The sequence below is a fragment of the Giraffa tippelskirchi genome, chromosome 13, assembly GCF_054371585.1.
Source record: "Giraffa tippelskirchi isolate mGirTip1 chromosome 13, T2T-mGirTip1v1.2.pri, whole genome shotgun sequence".
Classification (NCBI taxonomy): Eukaryota; Metazoa; Chordata; class Mammalia; order Artiodactyla; family Giraffidae; genus Giraffa; species Giraffa tippelskirchi.
Window position 1 is genome coordinate 107,792,674 of NC_137287.1, and position 22,199 is coordinate 107,814,872.

The following is a 22,199-nucleotide window of genomic DNA, read 5'->3' on the forward strand; positions in this document are numbered from 1 at the left end:
AGCAGGAGCGTGCTGGGTGTTAAGAAATAGCAAAGAGGCCATTGTGGATGGGCAAAGTGAGCAAAGGGGAAGTGCTAAGAGATTAAGTCAAGGAGGGTGCAAATCATGTGGAAACATGAGGGCTACCAGTTGCAAGTGGCTTTGAGGTCCCATCTTTATGGCTTCATATCTAGAGATAAAAGAAAGCCTCTGCTCCTCCAGTTCAAATGTAAGGGAATGACTTCAACAAGTCTGGATTGCTTTCATTCCTGGACCAGTTGTGTTATGAAATGATTGACCCAGTCAGGATGCATGTTATCCCTTGGGTTAGAGGGCAAGGTCTAGTATCAGGAAGAAGAGACTTGGTTCTGGACAAAGATTCCTGGTGTTATTTAAGGGATTTGGAAATGAAGCCCAGGGAGGTGAAATGACTTGCCAAAGGCCACACCCATGTGTTAAGTGCTTTGGGATTTGAATCTAGGTCAGCCAGGTGATGCTAGTGGTAAAAAAAACCCGCCTGCCACTGCAGGAGACGTAAGAGACAGAGATTTGATCCTTGGGTCGGGAAGATCTCCTGGAGAAGGGCATGGCAACCTACTCCAGTATTCTTGCCTGGAGAATCCCATGGACCGAGGAGCCTGGTAGGCTACAGTTCATAGGTTCGTAGAGTCAGACACGACTGAAGCAACTTAGCACACATGCACAGCCTTGAAAACCACTGTTCTGTTCTGTAACTTGAGCTGGGTACAAGTTGGATTGCTTTCAGGCAGTCACAGGGAGTGGCCAACTCTTCCTATAGAGTTTCACTTATGGTGATTTCCTAGGAGTGCCTCAGTGTTTGGGGTGGAGTGACCATGTATTTGGGAGTTAGGATACTCAAACAATATTTGAGGGACTTCAGTGGGTTGCTCCTGAGTAAACATAGTTCATGAATCCTTTTAAACTCATTGCTTACAGCCAGTCTCCACTCGTATTTCAACTTATATTATTTTAGGAGCATTGGCTCCTACATTCAAATGAGCTGTTGCAAACACAAGTAAGGTACATACAGGAGTCCTCTGTACTCAGTCGTCTCCTCAGTGATCTTGCGTCTTTAGGGGTAAGTCCTCTCAGTTCCAAACCTCCCAGTACGGTCAAGGTTCTGAGACTTTATTTGGGGGTCCTCTGTGGCTGGCTTTATCTGGAAAGGGAATGGTTCATCTTGGTGAGTACTCAGTTACAGGGAATTGGGTTCCTAAAGGCACTGCCACTGTTCAGAACTATAGATCAGTTAATGTTTAAAACTTATGGGCCTTCCTCTTGTAAATTTCTTTTGCGTTGGACTAAAATCACCTGCAATGACTTGAAACTCTGTTGGTCTACTTTTGGCTTGTTCAGAATTTCAAAATTAGTTTATTTGTGTGCTCAACTGGAGAAAAGCTATAGTACAAAACAAAGAGAATGTGAAGCATATTTCAATTCATATTTTGAGGTCTCCAGTCATAATTAATGAATCTGCTACTATTGCTTCCCCCTGAGAAACTAACTCAGAATTATCTCAAAAGATTTCCAAGGTAGAAAAATCCTAGGCTTCTGAGATCTCGCTCTTTCCAAATCTCCTTTTTTTCTCTCCCTCTGAATATCTTTCATAAAAATCTCCTCATTGCTATCCATCTCTTTCTGAACTTCCTTATTTTTTTGTAACACTGAGCTTGACCCCCTGCAGAAGACCATCCATACTGCCCCTCCTGTAATGGCAGCCCATTTTGAAGCCAGGTCCAATGAGGACGGCACCACACCATCACATATATCCTCTGGACTAAGACATGTAAATCCACCCTTCAAGCACTATTAATTGGACATGCTCTTCAGTATGCCCTTTAGCATGTCCAATTAATAGTGACATGACAAAGCTAACCAACAATGTTGCCTGGGCAAAACATAATTTTTTTTTTTATTTACATCTCAGTTAGAAATCTCCCTAATATAAAGAAGCAAACTGAGGATAAAGTAGTTGGGTGGGTGGATCAGCCTATGGTGTCATTTACAGTAAGTTATACCTTATGAATCTTTGTGAAAGTGGAAATGCAGTTCTAGAGACAGTTCATATTTCACCCATTCCTTTTCATCATTCCCCACATCTCCCCTGTTTATCTCAAAGGCTTGTAACCTCTCTGGGAACTCTTATCTAGACCATCTCCAGTTCCTAAAATCGAAAAAAAAAAAAGGGGGGAGAGGGGAAGGGAGAGAAGAAGACTCTTAAATATACAGCTGCTGGACTTCCCTGGTGGCACAGTGGATAAGAATCAGCCTGCCAATGCAGGACACGGATTCGATACCTGATCTGGGAAGATTCCACATGTCTCAGAGCAAGTAAGCCTGTGTGCCACAACTACTGAGCCCACGTGCTACACCTAGTGAAGCCCACACGCCTTAGAACCCACACTCTGCAACAAAAGAAACCACTGCAATGACAAGCCCATGCACCACAGGAAGAGGAGCCCCCGCTTGCTGCAACTAGAGAAAACCTGAAAGCAGCAAGGAAGGAAGGCCCAGGAACCAAAAATAAAAACAAGTGAATAAATAAATTATTAAAGATAAATAAATAAAAATACAAGCTGCTATAGAAGTGCCTTTGCCCAGAAATCCAGTTTAAGAAAAGTTTTAAAACAAAAACTATAAGGCTTCTGTTTGCATCTGTCTGTATGTTCACCTGTGTGTGTTAGTCGCTCAGTCATGTCCAACTCTTTGCAACCCTATGGACGGTAGCCCGCCAGGCTCCTCTGTCCATGGATTGTCCAGGCAAGGATACTGGAGTGGGTTGCCATTTCCTTTTCCAGGGGATCTTCCTGACCCAGGGATCGAACCCGGATCTCCTGCATTGTAGGCGGGTGCTTTACTGTCTGAGCTACTAGGGAAGACCATGTTCATATGTGTCTATATATAAATACGTTGTGAATATGTGGTATTTTTTCTACTTTTGGATAGTGCTGCTAAAATTAATCTGTAAAAGAATTCTATTTCATTGGCTTAACACAAACAAGCACTATATAAGTTAAGTCTACTTGCAAAAATGTAATAGAACCTAACCCAAATGTTTTTCAAGTTCACATGATCTAGGGTGAATCTTTAGGAAATAAAAGCTAGTTTAAGTTTGTTGGTTTAATACAGACATTTCTTTAGCATTGCCAACATTAAGTATAACACTTTTTAAGGAGTTTTTAAAAAATAAGTTTATTTATTTATTATTTATTTATGGCTGTGCTGGGTCTTTGTTGCTGGGTCTTTCTTTAGTTGTGGCGAACATGGGCCCTAGGGCCTGTGAGCTTCAGTAGTTGTAGCTCATGGGCTCTAGAGCACTCTGGCTCAGCAGTTGTGGTATATAGGCTTAGTTGCCCCCTGAGATGTGGAATCGTCTCAGACTAGGGATTGAACCCATGTCTCCTGCATTGGCAGGTGGATTTGTAACCCCTGGATCACCAGGAAAATCTCAAGTATAATATTTTACTCTACTTAGGTTTACTAAAAGTCAAATAAGCTCATGTTATCTGTTACAAAATTTGTCAGTCAGAAAAATAACTTAGAAGGATGACTGATGTTATCTAATGTCTAGTGAAGTATTTTAATAGGAGATCTAAACATGGTTGTTAAGAACAAATGAATTAAATGTAAATAAGTTGAGTTTTTAGGCAAACTTTTTAGCAATGATATATCTGCTTAAAATCCATGGGGTCACAAAGAGTTGGTTATGACTTACGCACTGAACAATAACTTAAAATAGTTTCCCAGGGGGACTTCCTTGGTGGTCCAGTGGCTAAGACTCTGTGCTCCCAAAGCAGGGGGCCTGGGTTCAATCCCTGGTTAGGGAACCATATCCCACATGCCGCAGCTAAAGATCCTGCATACCAGCAAGTAAACATCCCATGTGCTGCAACTAAGGCCCCAGGCAACCAAATAAATATTTTAAATAAATAAAATGGTTTCTCAAATCTCATTGGTAACTTATACCCTTAGAGTTTTACTAAATTAAGTAATGAGTTAAATTTTAAGTTAAATTCATTGAATATCTAAATCATTTCCAAATAAGATAAGATATTGAATTAATTACTGAACATAGACTTCTTTTTACAGAGAAACTAAAGTATTTGATGCCAGTCTGAGAAATTTTCTACGAGAAAGCATGTTTCTAGAAATGATAAAAATTATTTATAAGTTTGCCAATATACAGAATGCCAATGTAAAACATAGTTCATAATTGCTATTTACTTCTTACTAATTTTCAAATTAAAGTTTTCTAAGGATTTTTAAGTGGGGAAGTTAAAAATCTTAAGAAGGATTTTTAAGTTGGTGTTGGAGAAGACTCTTGAGAGTCCCTTGGACTGCAAGGAGATCAAACCAGTCAATCCTAAAGGAAATCAGTCCCGAATATTCATTGGAAGGACTGATGCTGAAGCTGAAGCTCCAATACTTTGGCCACCTGATGTGAAGAACTGACTCATTGGAAAAGACCCTGATGCTGGGAAAGATTGAAGGCAGGAGGAGAAGGGGACGATAGAGGATGAGATGGTTGGATGGCATCACCAACTCAAAGGACATGAATTTGAGCAAGCTCCTGGAGTTGGTGATGGACAGGGAGGCCTGGCGAGCTGCAGTCCATGGAGTCGCAAAGAGTCGGAAATGACTGAGCAATTGAACTGAAGGATTTTTTAAAAATTCTAATATATGTTCAGTTCAGTTGCTCAGTTGTGTCCGACTCTTTGCGACCCCATGAATTGCAGCACGCCAGGCCTCCCTGTCCATCACCAACTCCCAGAGTTTATCCAAACCCATGTCCATTGAGTCGGTGATGCCATCCAACCATCTCATCCTCTGTCATCCCCTTCTCCTCCTGCCCCCAATCCTTCCCAGCATTAGGGTCTTTTCCAATGAGTCAGTTCTAATATATGTGATTAAAGCTAAATAAATAGACAAGTAAGTAAAGACATCTCCATATATGAGGAAAGTAGGATGTCTGTTTTCCGTAAAAGAAATTTATGAAGAAGGAATCTTTAGAAAGGACTTTCATGCCTGGTTAAGACTAGAAATGATTGAAATGAATTTAATTAAATGAGTTTTAATATCAAAAGTAAAACTGGTACAAAATTGGAATTTGTTTTTCTATGTTAAAAGGACAAAGTATTTTTTTTTCCCTAATGGTCTGCTCTTCAAATAAGAGATTATGAAAGGTTTTTCTTTAACTTTAAGTAATATGTTTGGCTTTCTCCCTCTGTTAAAAGGACAGTTTTTTGTTTTTGATTTTTTTCCTATCTGTCTGCTCTTGATAATAAGAAATAAGGAAGATTTTTCATTACCTTTAAGTAATGTGCCTGGGAGAAAAAAAGATCTTGTGTCTTATCAAAATAATCACCTGTCTTTATCATATGATGACTTAAGTAATGCAAGTCCTCTTGATACTAAGATTTGCTCAGAACTGTGGTGGTGGTTCAGTCACTCAGTCGTGTCTGTTTGCGACCCCATGGACTGTAGCCTGCCAGGTTCCACTGTCCATGGGATTCTCCAGGCAAGAATACTGGAGTGGGTTGTCATTTCCTTCTCCAGGGGATTTCCCAGATGTAGGGATAGAACTCAGGTCTCCTGCATTGCAGGTGTTCTTTTGCATTGCAAGTGGACTCTTTACCTCTGAGGCCTCTGAGAAGCCCAGCCTTTCATATTTGCCTATGAAGTCTTTGTTATTTTGGTTAAATGAATAACTAAGCATTGTTTCACAGTGATGTATGATCCTATTTGACTATTTTAAAACTTTTTGGATATTTTTGACAGACTTCCCCAAATCAAATTCCAAAAGAATTCTTTTTGACTTAGAATTAACTTGAGATAAGAGATATTTCAGAGATCTCAAAGATATATTCTCTCTCATTGTAAAGGAAGAGATATTAAACTAATTAGATGTACTTGATATGTTTAAATTATAGGGGAAGAATTGTCAAATAAGTAACGTTTAGCCTTCTTTATGTTGTGTCTATGTGGGTATGTGTTTTAGGTGTTCAAGAAATTGTGTGAAATTCTTAGAAGTCTGATGGGTCCTGATATAAAATGTTGTCTGTCATCAAATAGAGGCTCACACTAAAAGGACTGAGTGTAAGGGGGGAAAGTCCTAGCTGATTTTCATGCAAAGGTAGCAGCAACAGAATATGTAAATATTGTGGCATTTGTGGATGAAATCCATTCTGCTTCTTCAGAAGAATTGACCTCTAGTTGCCAGACTTTTCCTATCCTGATATCTTGTAACATGGCAACAGACTGCTCCTGAATCAGAGAAATTAAGATGGGTAAACACTGGATGTAAATTAATTAACAGTGGGGCTACAGGAAAACCAAAACAACTGCTTGTTACTTCCTGGCTTCCTGGAAAACTAATTTTTTTTTTTTAGTCTTTGCGCTCCACCTACCATAGCACATTTATGATGACTAATCATTTAAGCTGCTGTGGTCTTTGGTTTTGCTCAATCTCAGATCTACTCGTTCAGGAAAAAACAGACTGGTGACTATATCTACTGGAAATGACACCTTAACAATGATGTCCTCCAACCTTGTGGGAAGGGACCTTTACAGGTATTGTTAACTAAACCTGTGCTGCTAAACCTAAGGACATTGACTCATGGATTCATGTTTCTCATTTAAAGAAGGCACCATCTCCTTCCTGGATGTCACAACAAGCCTACAGACCTGAAAGCAAAATTAATCAGAAAAAGGCCAGGATAATGAAGCAGATGAAATCTGTTGTGAACAGCTTTCCCAAGATTCCGGACCAGATGGACCATCTAATCTAGGAGTCTCTAGCCTCCGGGATCTAATGCCTGATGATCTGAGGTGGAGCTGATGTAATAATAATAATAGAAATAAAGTGCACAAGTGTAATGCACTTGAATAATCACAAAACTGGTCCCTGGTGCTAAAAAGGTTGAGAACTGCTGAATATCATACAATTAATAAGTCATATGAAAAAACAAATAATTGCTATGAATGACTTAATACCAGGTCTTGGAGAAATACTAAAAGGAATAATGATAGCTAGACATCTGGAGATGACTGACCACTCCAATTTGAAGATTCTTCTTAATAAAGGTTTTTGAACTTTTCTTATTTTGAGTGCCAATGAAGTCTCACTTCCTAGATTACTCCTTGTTTTGCTCAAATATGGCCATAAACTTTCTAAAAACATATCTTTCACATAGACACCTTTTTCCCTCCTTTGTGGGACATGACTCTCCGGGAAGAGCCTTCCCAGCACAGAGGAAGTTGATGCTGATGCCAGATAACCAGATGGTTGATCATTGATGCCTCTCAAAGAAAGATCTTGATCAAAAGGGGGAAATGTGAAAGAAAAGTCAAAATGGAGTAGGTATTGCTAAGAGAGGAGACTAAGGTGGAGCTGAAAGGCCATTAAGGAAACAGGACTTGTGCATATCTCAGCCTGGAGGGAAACTGAACTTTTGACCACTTTTGTCTTAACACAGGCATCCAGAACATCTGCCAGAAATTCAAGATACTTATTGACCTTACCCCAGAACAACTAGTGACAGCCTGTTCCTTAATAACAAATGCTTCTTTATGTCAGAGTCAATGACAGTTCTCACCCAAACACAAAACTCTAACAACCTTGTGGTTTTTGTCTTGTAAGCCTCTGATTCATTTTCTTCTCCTGAGCACTCTTTTGGTTTTTACCTAAATCTGTGTCTCCTGAACTGTAATTCTTAATATCCTAATAAAGTCTTTGTATGTAACCCAGAAGCACCTGTGCAGAACACTTATTATGTCACCTTTTCCCCTACTTCCAGCTACTTTTATCCCACAACTGAGACTGTTACCAAACTGAAGTAGGATCCACTTAGCTCCTGTGCAGCAAAACCAATTTATTAGTACCGGGTTGTAGTAACGAAAGGGCTTCCCTGGTGGCTCAGCTGGTAAAGAATCCGCCTGCAATGCAGGAGACCTGAGTTCAATCCCTGGGTTGGGAAGATCCCCTGGAGAAGGGAACAGCTACCCACTCTAGTATTCTGGCCTGGAGAATTCCATGGATTGTATAGTCCATGGGGTCGCAGAGTTGCACACTGAGCGACTTTCACTTTCATAGTGATGAAAAGTACAGCTTTTATTGCAGGTGCCAAACATGGGGTAGGGGCAGCTCATGCTCAAAAGACCCAAACTCTCTGATGAGGGGTTTCAGGGAAGAGTTTTTAAAGGCAACTTTTGGCTTAGGGCTGCAGGGTGAACAGCTTTCTTCTGATAGGGGGATGGTGAGGTAATGGGTTATGTTCCAGGAATCTTGTGCTCCGCATGAAGTCACCATCCTCCACCTGGGTGGGGAGACTTAGTTCCTGTAAAAACAACTCAAGATATGTATTGGATCGTTATGTGTATCTCTTGAGGAAGACCTAGGACTCTTTTATTGCTGCACTCTTGTCATTACTTTTCTATTTAACTGCTTTTCCTTTGTTTCTTCATTCCCTCATTTCTCTATTAGGTAATTGCTTGAATCTGCCCTTTGGAACTCAGGGAAGATCTAGAAGGCTGAAACCTTTTTCCTACAAATGAGAAATGGGGGACATGGAAGAGCCTTTGTACTCAGGAGGGCTCTGCAATATCCTGCTCAGTTTTTAGACCATCCTACTTATCCCATAAGCACTCCAATCCTTCTGCCTTCAGAGAGGCAGATCTGAGACTTGTTCTCCCATCTCTTCACTTGGCTGTCTTGTGTATAAACTTTCTTTGACTGTAAACCTTGGCGTTTCAGTATTTGGCTTGCTGCACATTGGGCAAATGGACCTAGTTCAGTAACACTAACTGTGCTAGCACCTTGATTTTGGTTTTCCAGCCTCCAGAACTTTTGAGAATATGAATTTGTTGTTTGAGCCACCCAGTCCATGGTATATTGTCATAGCAGCCCTAGCAGACTTGATACACACCTCCAACATGCTTGGACTATGTGACATCCACTCCTGAGTTGATGTCCTGAGGTCAGACATTTTGACTTAGTGGTTCCCAATGTTTGGGCCCCAAACTTCTGACAACTATGGAGTTGGTTACAACCAAGAACCCTTGTGCTATTGCATATCATGCAAAATAAAGTTTCATACATACTTGTCTGTTTCTCAGCTCTAAGTGTGCTATCATTTATCATATTTATCATTTATTACATTATCATATGATATATCACATGATAATAAATATCATACATTTATCATTTATCATATTAACAAAAGTTAATAATTCAAATGTCAAGGAAGGCTTTGATCTTTTTAAAAATATTCTTTCCTCAAAGTTAAATATCTGTTACATAGTAATCCTTCTCATCTAAAAACATGACCCTTATCTCAAGAAGGTCTAAAGGCATTTTAGTGTTTGGGAGTTGTTAAATACTGTGATTGACAAGGAAAATAGTTTCAAAATTTTTATTAAGGTGAGGTGGGGCCTCCCTGGTGGCTCAGATGGTAAAGAATCCACCTGTAATGCAGGAGACCTGGGTTCAATCCCTGGATTGGGAAGATCCCCTATAGAAGGTAATGGCTACCTATTCTAGTATTCTTGTCTGGAGAATTCCATGGACAGAGGAGCCTGGTGGGCTAGAGTCCATGGGGTTTCAAAGAGTCGAACACAAGTGAGCAACTAACACTTTCACTTTTCTTTCACTTTTCACTTTAGAGCCGATAAGCTGGGTAGGACTGGATGGTTGTCTTTGGAGCTGCATTTGAAAAACAAATATGTAATAAGTTTCCTACATATAAACCTTCAAGTTGCAAACTTTCAAAGATGTAAACCTGGAACTTCCCCAGCAGTCCAGTGGTTAAGACTTCATCTTCCAATGCAGGGGCTTTGGGTTTGATCCCTACTCAGGGAGCTAAAATCCAACATGCCTCGTGGCGAAAAAAAACAAAGTGTAAAACAGAAGCAATGTTATAGCAGATTCAATAAAGACTTTTAAAAAATGGTCCACATCAAAAAATCTTAAAAAAAAAAAGACTCGAATGTGCATTTACATATCTAATCATGGAAGTTAGTTCATGTGTCTGGTGTCCATGGCCACCTGTGTGCATCCTCTATAAGTGGTTATGCTTTTGTGTACTTTACTGTACAGTACTGTATAGAGTACAGTAGTACAATATTTTTATTTCAAGCCCAGGATGTCTGTAAGCAAGCGCAAAGGAGTGGTGATGTAGCTGGTATTGCTAAGAAGCACCAAGTGAAAACAATGGAACTTTCTGTGCAACACGAGGAGCTTACTAATGAAGGCCTCATAGAATTGGAGGCCCAGAGGAAGGAGGAATAGAGACAAGAGGAAGTAGTAACTGAAGAATGGAAGAGATTCATGACACAGGAAATGGTGAGGGGATTTTTCTTATTTGAGGAGGCACTGTTAGTTTCTGAGGCACAGGAGCCGAATGTAGAACCGTGCACAAAGGATGCAGCAGCCGTTCAAAACGCAATCCAGTGCTACCATGTCATCTACAATGAGAAAAAAAGAGCTACTACCCAGTCATCACTGGACCATTTTTTCAAGCGGGTTCAGTTCAGTTGCTCAGTCGTGTCTGACTCTTTGTGACCCCATGGACTGCAGCTCGCCAGGCTTCCCTGTCCATCATTCCTGGAGCTTACTCAAACTCATGTCAAGCAGGTAGATAGAGTTGAATCCAGCAAGGAACCAGAATCTGTGCCATCAACGTCAGGCGTGAGTGAAATTGCAGCTTGCCCTCCTCTTTTTGCTGATGATCCTTCAGCTCTACCATCTCCCACCCTCTCTCCCTCCTCCAGTCAGTAACTCTTCTTTCCTGTTCACTCGGTGCCAGCCCCTCTATGCCAGGTGTTGTACTGTACTACTGTACTTTTCAAGGTACTGTGCTGTAAGATTTAAAATGTTTTATTTTTTGTGATTGTTTTTTATGTGTTGTTTGTGTGAAAAGTATTATAAACCTATTTACAGTATAGTACTGTATAGTCAATTATGTTAGTTGGGTATCTAGGCTAACCTTGTTGGACTTATGAACAAAGTGGACTTATGAATGCACTCTTGGAATGGAACTTGTTCGTTTGTGGGGGACTTACTGTATTGTATTTTCCTACATTGTGAGTTAGAGTATGCCAATACACATAGTAATATTTAAGATACTGTTATTCAGGGGACTTCCCTGGTGGTCCAGTGGCTAAGACTCCCCACTTCCAATGCAGGGGATGCGGGTTCGATCCTGGGTCAGGGAACTAAGATCCCACATGTTGCAGCCAAAATAAACAAACACAACTGAAAACAAAATGGTAAGATGCTCTTATTCACATATTTTCAAAAGACTGAGAAAATGTCAATTATCTCTACTAACTAGAAGTATAATTTACATGTGAGGCAGCTTTAGGGAACTGAATATTCTCCCATCTAATGTGCGCTGAGTATCTGGGAATAAGCTGGCACTGGATTCTGAGCAGGACAGCAGGGTTCCTTGGAGAAAAAGTCCCTTTTCAGTGCCAACATGACTCAATTTTCACGATGTTGGTGAAAGCTGATGCTAAGATAGGAAGTTTAGGGAACATGTAATGAAGGCAAGGAATCTAGGGCTCCCAAGAGGCAAATGGGAGAGAGGGTTTGGAAGTGAAGGATTGGAGTAAAGGGAGAAGATTGTTACTGGACCACTTAACAACCCCTCCCCATCCCCAAGCATTTGTTGTGAGCAACTTTTTGGATGGAAAGTTTTCAACAAGTTGAACTTCCTCTGTCTGTGATGTGGGTGAGAAGATCTGGTCCAAAACTGAAAGAAGAAATAAGAATGTTTCCCACAGTAAAGAAAGAGAGAAGCTTAAGAAAGATATTTGGCACTTACCACAATCTGTCACCTCAAGATTAATATCAAAAGACACAGTTTTGAAAAGTTTACAGATTAGAATTGGGCTGCAGTCCATCCAAGGGTGAATGGATAAACAAAATGTGGTCAATACACACAATGGCATATTTACTCATCTTTAAAAAGAAGGAAATTCTGACACATGCTACAACATGCATGAACACAGAGGATATTATGCTAATGAAATAAGCCAGTCAGAAAAGAAAAAGTACTGTATGATTTCACTTAGGTGAAGCATCTAAAGTAGTCAAAATAAGAGAAACAGAAAGTAGAACGGTGGTTGCTAGGGGCAGGGAGGGACAGGGAAAGGAAGCTGTTGTTCAATGGGTATAAAGTTACAGTTTCCCAAGATGAAGAAGTTCTGGAGATTGGTTGCACAACAACGTGAATGTTAATGCCACTAAACTGTATACTTAAAATGATTAAATGGTCCGTTTTATGTTATACATATTTTACCACACAAAACCCCCCGATTTCATTGAATTTTTAAAAAATGTACTAAGGAACCAGAGTGCTTGGGTTTGAATCTTGTGACTTTGGGCAAGTTACTTAAAACCTCTGAGCTTTAATTCCTCCTCTGTAAACAGTTTCGTTATAGGGTTTTATGGGAATTTGGTGTGGCACATAAAAAGTGCTTAGTACATTTTGTTGTTGTTCAGTCACTCAGTCACGTTTGACCCTCTGTGACCCCACGGGCTGCAGCACGCCAGGCTTCACTGTCCTTCACCATCTCCTGGAGCTTGCTCAAACTCATGTCCATTGAGTCAGGGATGCCATCCAACTATCTCATCCTCTGTTGTCCCCTTCTTCTCCTGCCTTCAGTCTTTCCCAGCATCAGGGTCTTTTCTAATGAGTCAGCTCTTTGCATCAGGTGGCCAAAGTTTTGGAGCTTCAGCTTCAGCATCAATCCTTCTAATGAATATACAGCACTGATTTCTTTTAGGATTGACTGGTTTGATCTCCTTGCAGTCCAAGGGACTCGCAAGAGTGTTCTCCAACACCACGGTTTAAAAGCGACAATTCTTCGGCTTTCAGCCTTCTTTATGGTCCAACTCTCATATCCATACATGACTACTGGAAAAACCATAGCTTAGACTATGTGGACTTTTGTTGGCAAAGTAATGTCTCTGCTTTTTAACACACTGTCTAGGTTTGTCATAGCTTTTCTTCCAAGGAGTAAGTGTCTTTTAATTTCATGGCTGCAGTCACAAAGAGTTGAATGTGACTTAGTGGCTGAACAACAACAAATATGCCCCCTTGTTCACTGCAGCATGTACGTGGTTAGTACATGAGATATAATTATTATAAAAAGCAACCTTGGGACTTCCCTGGTGGTCCAGTGGTTAAGACTCTGTGTTTCCACTGCAGTGGGGGGGTTGAGGTGGGGGTTCAACCCCTGGGTTGGGGAATTAAGATCCCACATGCCAAGAGGCCAAGAAAACCACCAAAAAAAAGAGAGAGCATCCCTAAGCCTCTTTCTTCAGTTCACTAATTCGGCAAATGTCAAGCCCATACTTCCTTCAATGTGTCATTCTATACTCTGGGAAAACTACAGAAAAAATGTTCTACCTACATGGTGCTTCATTCACTAGTGGTGGATTCAGATAATATATGAGTAGATTATAAATTCTGGGAAGAAAAAGAAAACATGCTAAGTAAGAGTATAGGAAAGGCTAGGAAGTGCTATGACCTGGCACTTGAGCAGAGACCCAAATGAAGAGAGGGAGCCTGTGGGGTACTCCACTATGTAACGAATATCTCGTATTTTAGCCAACTTGCATCATAATATTATAGATTAAATAGTGCCTAATTCTTAACTTTGCAAACATTAGACTCACTAAACAATTTATTCCAAATACCAGTATCTAAAACAAATTCAACAAAGAAATAAATCTAAAACCTTTAAAATTTTTCTATATCTTTTCCTTGAAAGTACTAGATTTAATAGAAAATATCACACTGTAAAACAAGTCCATCGATTCATTAGGTTAAAACAGAATGACAGGACTTCCCTGGTGGTCCAGTGGTTAAGAATCCATCTGCCAATGCAGGGGACTTGGGTTTGATTCTTGGTCAAAGAAGATTTCACATACTGCAGGGCAACTAAGCCCATGCGCCACAGCTACTGAGCCTGTGCTCTAGAGCCTGAGAACTGCAACTACTGAAGCCTGAATGCCCTAGAGCCTGTGCTCCACAACGAAAGCCACTGCAGTTAGAGGCCCCCACAATGAGAAGCCTGCACACTGCAACTAGAGAGCAGCCCTCGCTTGACTCAACTAGAGAAAGCCCACACACAGCAACGAAGACCCAGTGCAGCCAAAAATAAATCTATAATACTCAACTTGAAAAATGAAACAAAAACAAAAACACAGAACGATAGCACAATCACGTATAAAAGCTAAAAATGAAACGCTGGTACCAAACTCAGCAGTTAAAGACAAGCCTGAGCCAGGCTCTGAAAGACCTTTCCAGAAATAGAGGCAGGAGTGGCTTCAAACAGGCACAAACACTGGGAGGAGAAGGAGGCAGCATCCAGACCATCAAGGCATAAGAGGGAATGGAAGGCAGAGCGATAGACTCATCCTGTGAACAAGGAGTGAAGGGTAACGGGGCAAAAGCGTACTTCCTGATGTTCTGGGAACATCAGACGGCACCACACAGACCCAGGAGGTTAGAAGGGCAGAACATTTTAAATGAAGAAAGGATATTAGAAAACTGTAGAAGCACTTGATATATTTCTTGGCACTCAACTCTTAGGGACACAGAAAACACGTCTCTCTGGTATTGTTTCTAAACTCATAATTGAGCTATTTCCCCTGACCCCATCCATACCCCTGGCTCAACATAACATTGAATCTTGGTTGTGTCTGTTGCCCCTATGAACTTCCTACCTATGAATGAGTGTATATAAGAGAGGCGCCACAGTGAGACCTTGGAACAAAACACAGGGTCTCTGCCTTTCTCCTGGTGCTGGAGCGTCCCGAGGGATAGGAGTCTGATGAGGCTGGCCCCCTTGAGGCACTGCATTCACCCGAATCCTCTCTCAAGGAGGCCTCTGAGTTCATGGAAAGGCCTACTGAGAGAGCAGAAAAAAGCAGCTGGGGAAAGTTTTCCTAGCTGGAGAAAAACAGTGAGGGAGAGTTTTCTTCCCATGGCACATGTTACCAACTAAAGGGATTGCTGTCTTACACTGATTTTAGACATTGAGTTTGTTCCTTAATCTGGAACAATGATTCTCAAACAAGGGGCAGACCTACCCAAGACAGGCTCTTAATACTTTCCAAAGAGGTTTTGTCCAATACACATAAGCCCCAAACTCCCTCTCAATTGAGAATCAGTGCATGTAATGATAGAAATTCCTGATGAGAGTATATGAACAGTGTTAGAGGCACAAGAAAAAGTTAAAAACCCCGAATCTGTGGGGCAAACATCAAAATTATGTAGTGATTTTTTTCTGATTAAATTATAAATTAGCTGAATTCCATGACTAGACTCCACACTGCACCACCAAGAACAAGTTCACCCATATAGCTAGTAACCATACTAGATTAAAGAAAAACAATTCTGTCCTCCTAAAGACAATCTTCAGAGACCCACCTGTCTCAGTGAGGTCCTTGAGACTACAAGTAGCAAGAGCTAATCAGTGTATGACTTCTTAAAAGGCTGGCTTTTCTCTGTTTCTTTCTCTTTGATATTGCACAGGGGGTCCACCAACTTGTTATGAACAAGCTTTAAATCTCTGAAATACTTGATGATCTTCACTTTCAACTCCAGGGTGGCATCCTCATCACACATAAGCACCATGTGGGGATTCTGTGGGAAGACAAACATGGTCCACATATGGTTCACTCCCTCCTCGATGGCCTTGTGCAGAGCAAACACCTGTGAGCCCCTGTGATGAGGATCATCACCTCTCTAGCACCCATGACAGTCAGTGCCCATGCCCACTGTCAGTGCCGTGGTGGGCACCTTGGTAAGATTACCACTGAAGAACCTAGCACTGGCCAGGATAGTGTCCATGGCCAGCATCTTCACATGGGTCCTGGACAACAGACTGGAGCCTGACTTGTAAAAGGCAATATGTTCATCAAGGCCCATGCCTCCAACAAACAGCTCAATCCCTACCTGCAGCCTTGATCGTCTCTTCAAAGGCATCACACTCAGCCTGTAGGCCAACTGCATTCCCATCCAGAATTTGGGTGTTTTCTGGGAGGATATCAATGTGTTTGAGGAAGGTGTCCCACATGAAGGAGTGGTAACTCTCTCAGTGGTCTCAATAAAGGCCCACATACTCATCTATGTTGAAAGTCTTCCATATTGGAAGGACAGGTCTTCATTCTTATAGTACTCAAGCAGCTTCTTGTAGCAGCCAAGTGGGGGTGCTCCCAGAGGGGAGCCCCAGAGTGAAGTACTTGTCTGGTCTTGCACTAAACTGGGTGATGCAGTTCCTGATATATCTGGCTGAGTACTCACTGGCCTGAGAATAGTGGTTCAGAATGTTGTGCTTCATCTTGTCGAGGACACCTCCCGCAGTGGCTGCAGTGACAGTGCTAATCTTTCCTTGTTTAATGATAACATAAATAATTCACTGGCTGCCTGCTCTGGAGCAAACACAACACAAGTAAAGAATCTGTGCATCACAGTGAAAAGATCCTGCATGACACAATGAAAATCCTATGTGCCGGTACTAAGACTCGATGCAGTCAAACAAATAAATACTAAAAAAAAAAAAAAAATCCTTTGGAACACAAGCATTAATACTGTCAGAGAGGTAAAATTTAGACATTGCAAAAAGGATATAGTTTTCCCTCACAGCTCAGTCGGTAAAGAATCTGCCTGCAATGCAGGAGACCCAGGTTTGATTCCTGGGTTGGGAAGATCCCCTGGAGAAGGAAATGGCAACCCACTCCGGTATTCTTGTTTGGAGAATACCATGGACAGAGGAGACGGGCAGGTTACAGTCCATGGGGTCCCAAGAGTAGGACACGACTTAGCAACTAAACAACCACCACCAAAAAAGATATATGAAGTTACATATATGATCCATTTTTATTAATACTTTAAAAATATATAATAAATGCACTGAAAAAAGTCTAGGAAGATTCACATCAAGAGGTCACTGCAGTGCAGTCATTATGGAAAACAATATGGAGGTTCCTTAAAAAACTAAAAATAGAGTTGCTATATGACCCAGAAATCCCACTCCTGGAAAAAATGTAAACTCTAATTCAAAAGGAGCAAATACTGTTGCAAAAGTCCAAAAGACTTGCTTGATGCAGAGTTGCCACAAACTTTCAACTTGTTAAAAAAAAAAGCAATTATCTGTGAAATGCAATAAAGCAAAGCACAGTAAGATGAAGATTGTAGTGGTAGTTATACAATCATACATAATTACTAAAATTCATCAAACTATACACTTAAGATGGGTATATTTTATTCTATGTAAATTATACCTCAATGAAGCTGGAAAAAATTCATCATAGTATAAAACAAGATTTACACAATTTCCTCAAGTGAAAAAAACATAATAAATGTTTTTTAAATTTGAAAAGGTGACCTCTGGTTGGTGAGAATATAGTTTTTATTTTTTTGCTTATATATAATCTAGGTTTTCTACAATGAATGTTATTTTCTGTAATTAATTATTTCCTGAAGTGATGGTGACCTAACTGAGGTGAGTAAGCAATTAAGTTCAACTTGGTTTGGTGAGACAGTGTCAGGGCAGATGTTTGAACCCAGATCTCCGTATTACTGATCATTAAACAAGTACCTTCGGAGCTTCCTGGGTAAGAATAATAGCCTGGGATGCTTAACAAAGCTGTTTGTGTGCTACACTTTAAATCTGCATAGTTAATAAACCCGCAAAGGTGATTCTTACCATGGGAAAATTTGATGGAACCACTGACCTACAGGTAGAATCTGAAACCTCAGGAACAGTTTCTTTAACATATTAAAGATCTATCATCAACACCAAATAATCCCACATGTGTATTAGTTACCCCACATGGAATCTGTTACCATGAATCCTTCTCCTGGAAAGTCATCTTCTTTATGAAGCCATCACTGACTAGGACTCCATACCTGCTCAGTTGGGTAACCCCCGATGGTTCCTTTTTTATCTCCACTACCAGGACATTAAAACACAGAGCTCTTCTTGCCCAGGTAAAAGTTCACTTAATTCAGGGATTGGCACAACTGATACTAGGGCTGGATAATTCTTTGTTGTGAGCCTGCTCAGCACATTGTAGGATGTTCAGCAGCATCTCTGGCTTCTGGCCGCTAGCTACCTACTAGGCACTACCTCCCATGCCCAGTTGTAACAACCCAAAATGCAAAAATGTCTATGGTCATTGCCAAATGTCCCTGAAGGTGGTAAAATTAACCAACTTAAAAATGACTAACTTGCCTCTCATCAGGCTAAACATCCTCTGATCAGTCCTCCACATAGCTTCCAGATTTCTAAAACTTGCTATTCAAAGCACAGTCCTTGGCCTAGCAGTACTGGTGTTAGATAAGAGCTTGTTAGAAAAGCAAAATCTCAGGCCCAACACCAGACTGAATTTTTAACAAGATTAACAATCCTGGTGATTGCTATGCTCTTAAAATTTGAGAAACACTGCCAGAAATATCTCTGACTTGCTTGAGGTTAAATATCACTTGAAACAGAGATTAACAAAATTCCTAAGTCCTTCTCCTGAAGATTTCATTCCTTTGGTCAAGGGTGGGGCCTAGGAGTCAAGTGTCTCAGGTAATCCTTATCTTTGGGCAAGTTAGGGAACTGCTGCTCTAAAATAAACATCAGATTTTGTCATTATCCACGTAAAATTAAAAAACCACTTTGGGACTTTCCGGGTGGTCCAGAGGCTAAGACTCCGTGCTCCCAAAGCAGGGGGCCTACGTTCAATCCCTAGTCAGGATCTAGATTGCCGCACCTACGAGTCCTCATGCTGGGTCCCACATGTCACAACAAAGACAGAAGAGCCCGTGTGCTTCGACTAAGACTACCCCTCACCCTGACCCCGCCTTGTGTGCAAGCTCAGTCATGCCTGACTCTTTGCAACGCCATGAACTGTAGCTCACCAGGCTCCTCTGTCCATGGGATTTTCCTGGCAAGGATACTGGAGTGGGTTGCCATTTCCTTCTCCAGAGGATCTTCCCAACCCAGGGACTGAACCTGCATCTCCTGCACTGGCAGGGGGATTCTTTTCCACTGCACTTGGGAAGCCCTGCAACCAAGACCCAGCACAGTCTAAATTAAATATTAGAAACAAAACACTTTAGTGCCCCCCCCTTGACCTATATACCAGTGGTTCTCACCTTAGGTGCTCACCTGTTGTTGTTCAGTTGCTAAGTCATGTCCAACTCTTTGCAACCCCATGGATTGCAGTATGCCAGGCTTCCCTGTCCTTCACTATCTCCTGGGGCTTGCTCAAACTCATGTCCATTGAGTCGGTGATGCCATCCAACCAACTAATCCTCTGTCACTCCCTTCTCTTGCCCTCAATCTTTCCCAGCATCAGGATCTTTTCCACTGAGTTGGCTCTTCGCATCAGGTGGCCAACGTATTGGAACTTCAGCTTCAGTATCAATCCTTCCAATGAATATTCAGGGTTGATTTCCTTTAGGATTGACTGGTTTGATTTCCTTGTAGTCCAAGGGACTCTCAAGAGTCTTCTCCAGCACCACAGTTTGAAAGGATCAATTCTTGGGTGCTCAGCCTTCTTTATGGTCCAACTCTCACATCTGCACCTGACTGCTGGAAAATCCACAGCTTTGACTAGACAGGCCTTTGTGGGCAAAGTGATGCCTCTGCTTTTTAATACGCTGTCCAGGTTGGTCATCGCTTTTCTTCTAAGGTGCAAGTGTCTCATGGCTGCAGTGATTCTGGACTCACCTAGGGAGTATTTAACGGAGAAGGCAATGGCACTCCACTCCAGTACTCCTGCCTGGAAAATCCCATGGACGGAGGAGCCTGGTAGGCTACAGTCCATGGGGTTGCTAAGAGTCGGACACGACTGAGCGACTTCACTTTCACTTTTCCCTTTCATGCACTGGAGAAGGAAATGGCAACCCACTCCAGTGTTCTTGCCTGGAGAATCCCAGGGACGGCGGAGCCTGGTGGGCTGCCGTCTATGGGGTCGCACAGAGTCGGACACGACTGAAGCGACTTAGCAGCACCAGCAGGGAGTATTTAAAAATCCTAAAGCTAGGTTGTTCCCCAAACCAATTAAATCAGAAACCTCTGGGGGGAGAAGCCCATTCACCGATGTGTTTTTTAAAACTCCCCAGCTGCAGCCAATGTTGAGAATGTTCCAACCGGTTGGAAATGACCAAGCCTAAGCTCCCTAACCTGGCTTGCTGCTGCTGCTGCTGCTAAGTCGCTTCAGTCGTGTCTGACTCTGTGCGACCCCATAGACGGCAGCCCACCAGGCTCCCCCGTCCCTGGGATTCTCCAGGCAAGAACACTGGAGTGGGGTGCCATTGCCTTCTCCGCTAACCTGGCTTCAGTTCAGTTCAGTTCAGTCGCTCAGTCATGTCCGACTCTTTGCGACCCCATGAATTGCAGCACGCCAGGCCTCTCTGTCCATCACCAACTCCCGGAGTCTACCCAAACCCATGTCCATCGAGTCGGTGATGCCATCCAACCATCTCATCCTCTGTCGTCCCCTTCTCCTCCTGCCCTCAATCCTACCCAGCATTAGGGTCTTTTCCAATGACTCAACCCTTCCCATGAGGTGGCCAAAGTATTGCAGTTTCAGCTTCAACATCAGACCTTCCAATGAACACCCAGGATTGATCTCTTTTAGGATGGATTGATTGGATCTCCTTGCAGTCCAAGGGACTCTCAAGAGTCTTCTCCAACACCACAGTTCAAAAGCATCAGTTCTTCGGTGCTCAGCTTTCTTCACCGTCCAACTCTCACATCCATACATGACCCCTGGAAAAACCATAGCCTTGACTAGATGGACTTTTGTTGACAAAGTAATGTCTCTGCTTTTAAATATGCCATCTAGGTTGGCCATTACCTTCCTTCCAAGGAGTAAGCGTCTTAATTTCATGGCTGCAATCACCATCAGCAGTGATTTTGGAGCCCAAAAAAATAAAGTCTGACACTGTTTCCACTGTTTCCCCATCTATTTCCCATGAAGTGATGGGACCAGATGCCATGATCTTAGTTTTCTGAATGTTGAGCTTTAAGTCAACTTTTTCACTCTCCTCTTTCACCTTCATCAAGAGGCTCTTTAGTTCTTCTTCACTTTCTGCCATAAGGGTGGTGTCATCCGCATATCTGAGGTTATTGATATTTCTCCCGGCAATCTTGATTCCAGCGTTTCTCATGATGTACTCTGCATATAAGTTAAATAAGCAGGGTGACAGTATGCAGCCTTGACGTACTCCTTTTCCTATTTGGAACCAGTCTGTTGGTCCATGTCCAGTTTTAACTGTTGCTTCCTGACCTGCATACAGGTTTCTCAAGAGACAGGTCAGATGGTCTGGTATTCCCATCTCTTTCAGAATTTTCCACAGTTTATTGTGATCCACACAGTCAAAGGCTTTGGCATAGTCAATAAAGCAGAAATAGATGTTTTTCTGGAACTCTCTTGCTTTTTCGATGATCCAGCGGATATTGGCAATTTGATCTCTGGTTCCTTTGCCTTTTCTAAAACCAGCTTGAACATCTGGAAGTTCACGGTTCACGTATTGCTGAAGCCCCGGCCTCCGGCCCGGCCTAGCCCCTCTCGGCCGCTACAGCTGAACCCCCGGCGCCCGGCCCGGCCTAGCCCCTCTCGGCCGCCGCCCCCGGCCCTCGGGTCCCGGCCCGGCCTAGGCCCCATTGGCCGCCGCCCCCGGCCCCCGGCCCGGCTAACCTGGCTTAGAGCCCAACTAAGAAAGGCCCCTTTCTAGCCCTCTTTGCACTGCACTTTTGAGTATGTACACTTCCTTTCAACCTCGCTGAAGTATCTGCAATTCCTAAACCTACAGTACTTTCCTACCTCTGGGACTTTCTACTGGTTGTGCTGTCTTCTACTGCCCTGGCAGTTAGTCATCTGTAAGGACTAAATTACCATTTGGCTCCTTTAGAGTGATTCTGGTCTTCCCTGTAGCTCAAATGGTAAAGAATCTGCCTGCAGTGCAGGAGACCCAGGTTTGATCCCTGGGTTGGGAAGATCCTCTGGAGAAGGGAATGGCAATCCACTCCAGTATTCTTCCCTGGAGATTCCCATGGACAGAGGAGCCTGGTGGGCTACAGTCCATGGGATCTCAAAGAGTCGGACAATGCTGAGCAACTAACACTACTACTTAGAGTGATTTTAGATTCCTTAACATACCTGTTCAGGCAGAGTGAACCATCTA

General features: G+C 42.2%; 1 protein-coding gene and 1 pseudogene across 3 annotated transcripts in view; both read right to left on the bottom strand.

Annotated features, from left to right (window-relative positions):
* Positions 1-942: 942 nt before the first annotated feature.
* On the bottom strand, positions 943-16,353 carry LOC145533196 (glucosamine-6-phosphate deaminase 1 pseudogene; annotated as a pseudogene). Its single transcript, XR_014073909.1, has 2 exons — positions 15,441-16,353; positions 943-1,159 (listed from the first exon to the last, which is right to left on the bottom strand). The product of XR_014073909.1 is annotated as a glucosamine-6-phosphate deaminase 1 pseudogene (transcript).
* The window catches only part of RBL1 (RB transcriptional corepressor like 1), an 85,852-nt gene continuing 64,595 nt past the window's right edge, over positions 943-22,199 (bottom strand). Inside the window, exons 23-24 of one of the 2 annotated variants that reach the window (XR_014073908.1) lie at positions 15,441-15,656; positions 943-1,159 (exon numbers count right to left, since the gene is read on the bottom strand). The gene's annotated coding sequence lies outside the window, so the exon portion shown is untranslated. The remainder of the gene's footprint in view (positions 1,160-15,440; positions 15,657-22,199) is intronic. The other variant, XM_081560161.1, reaches the window with a different exon arrangement.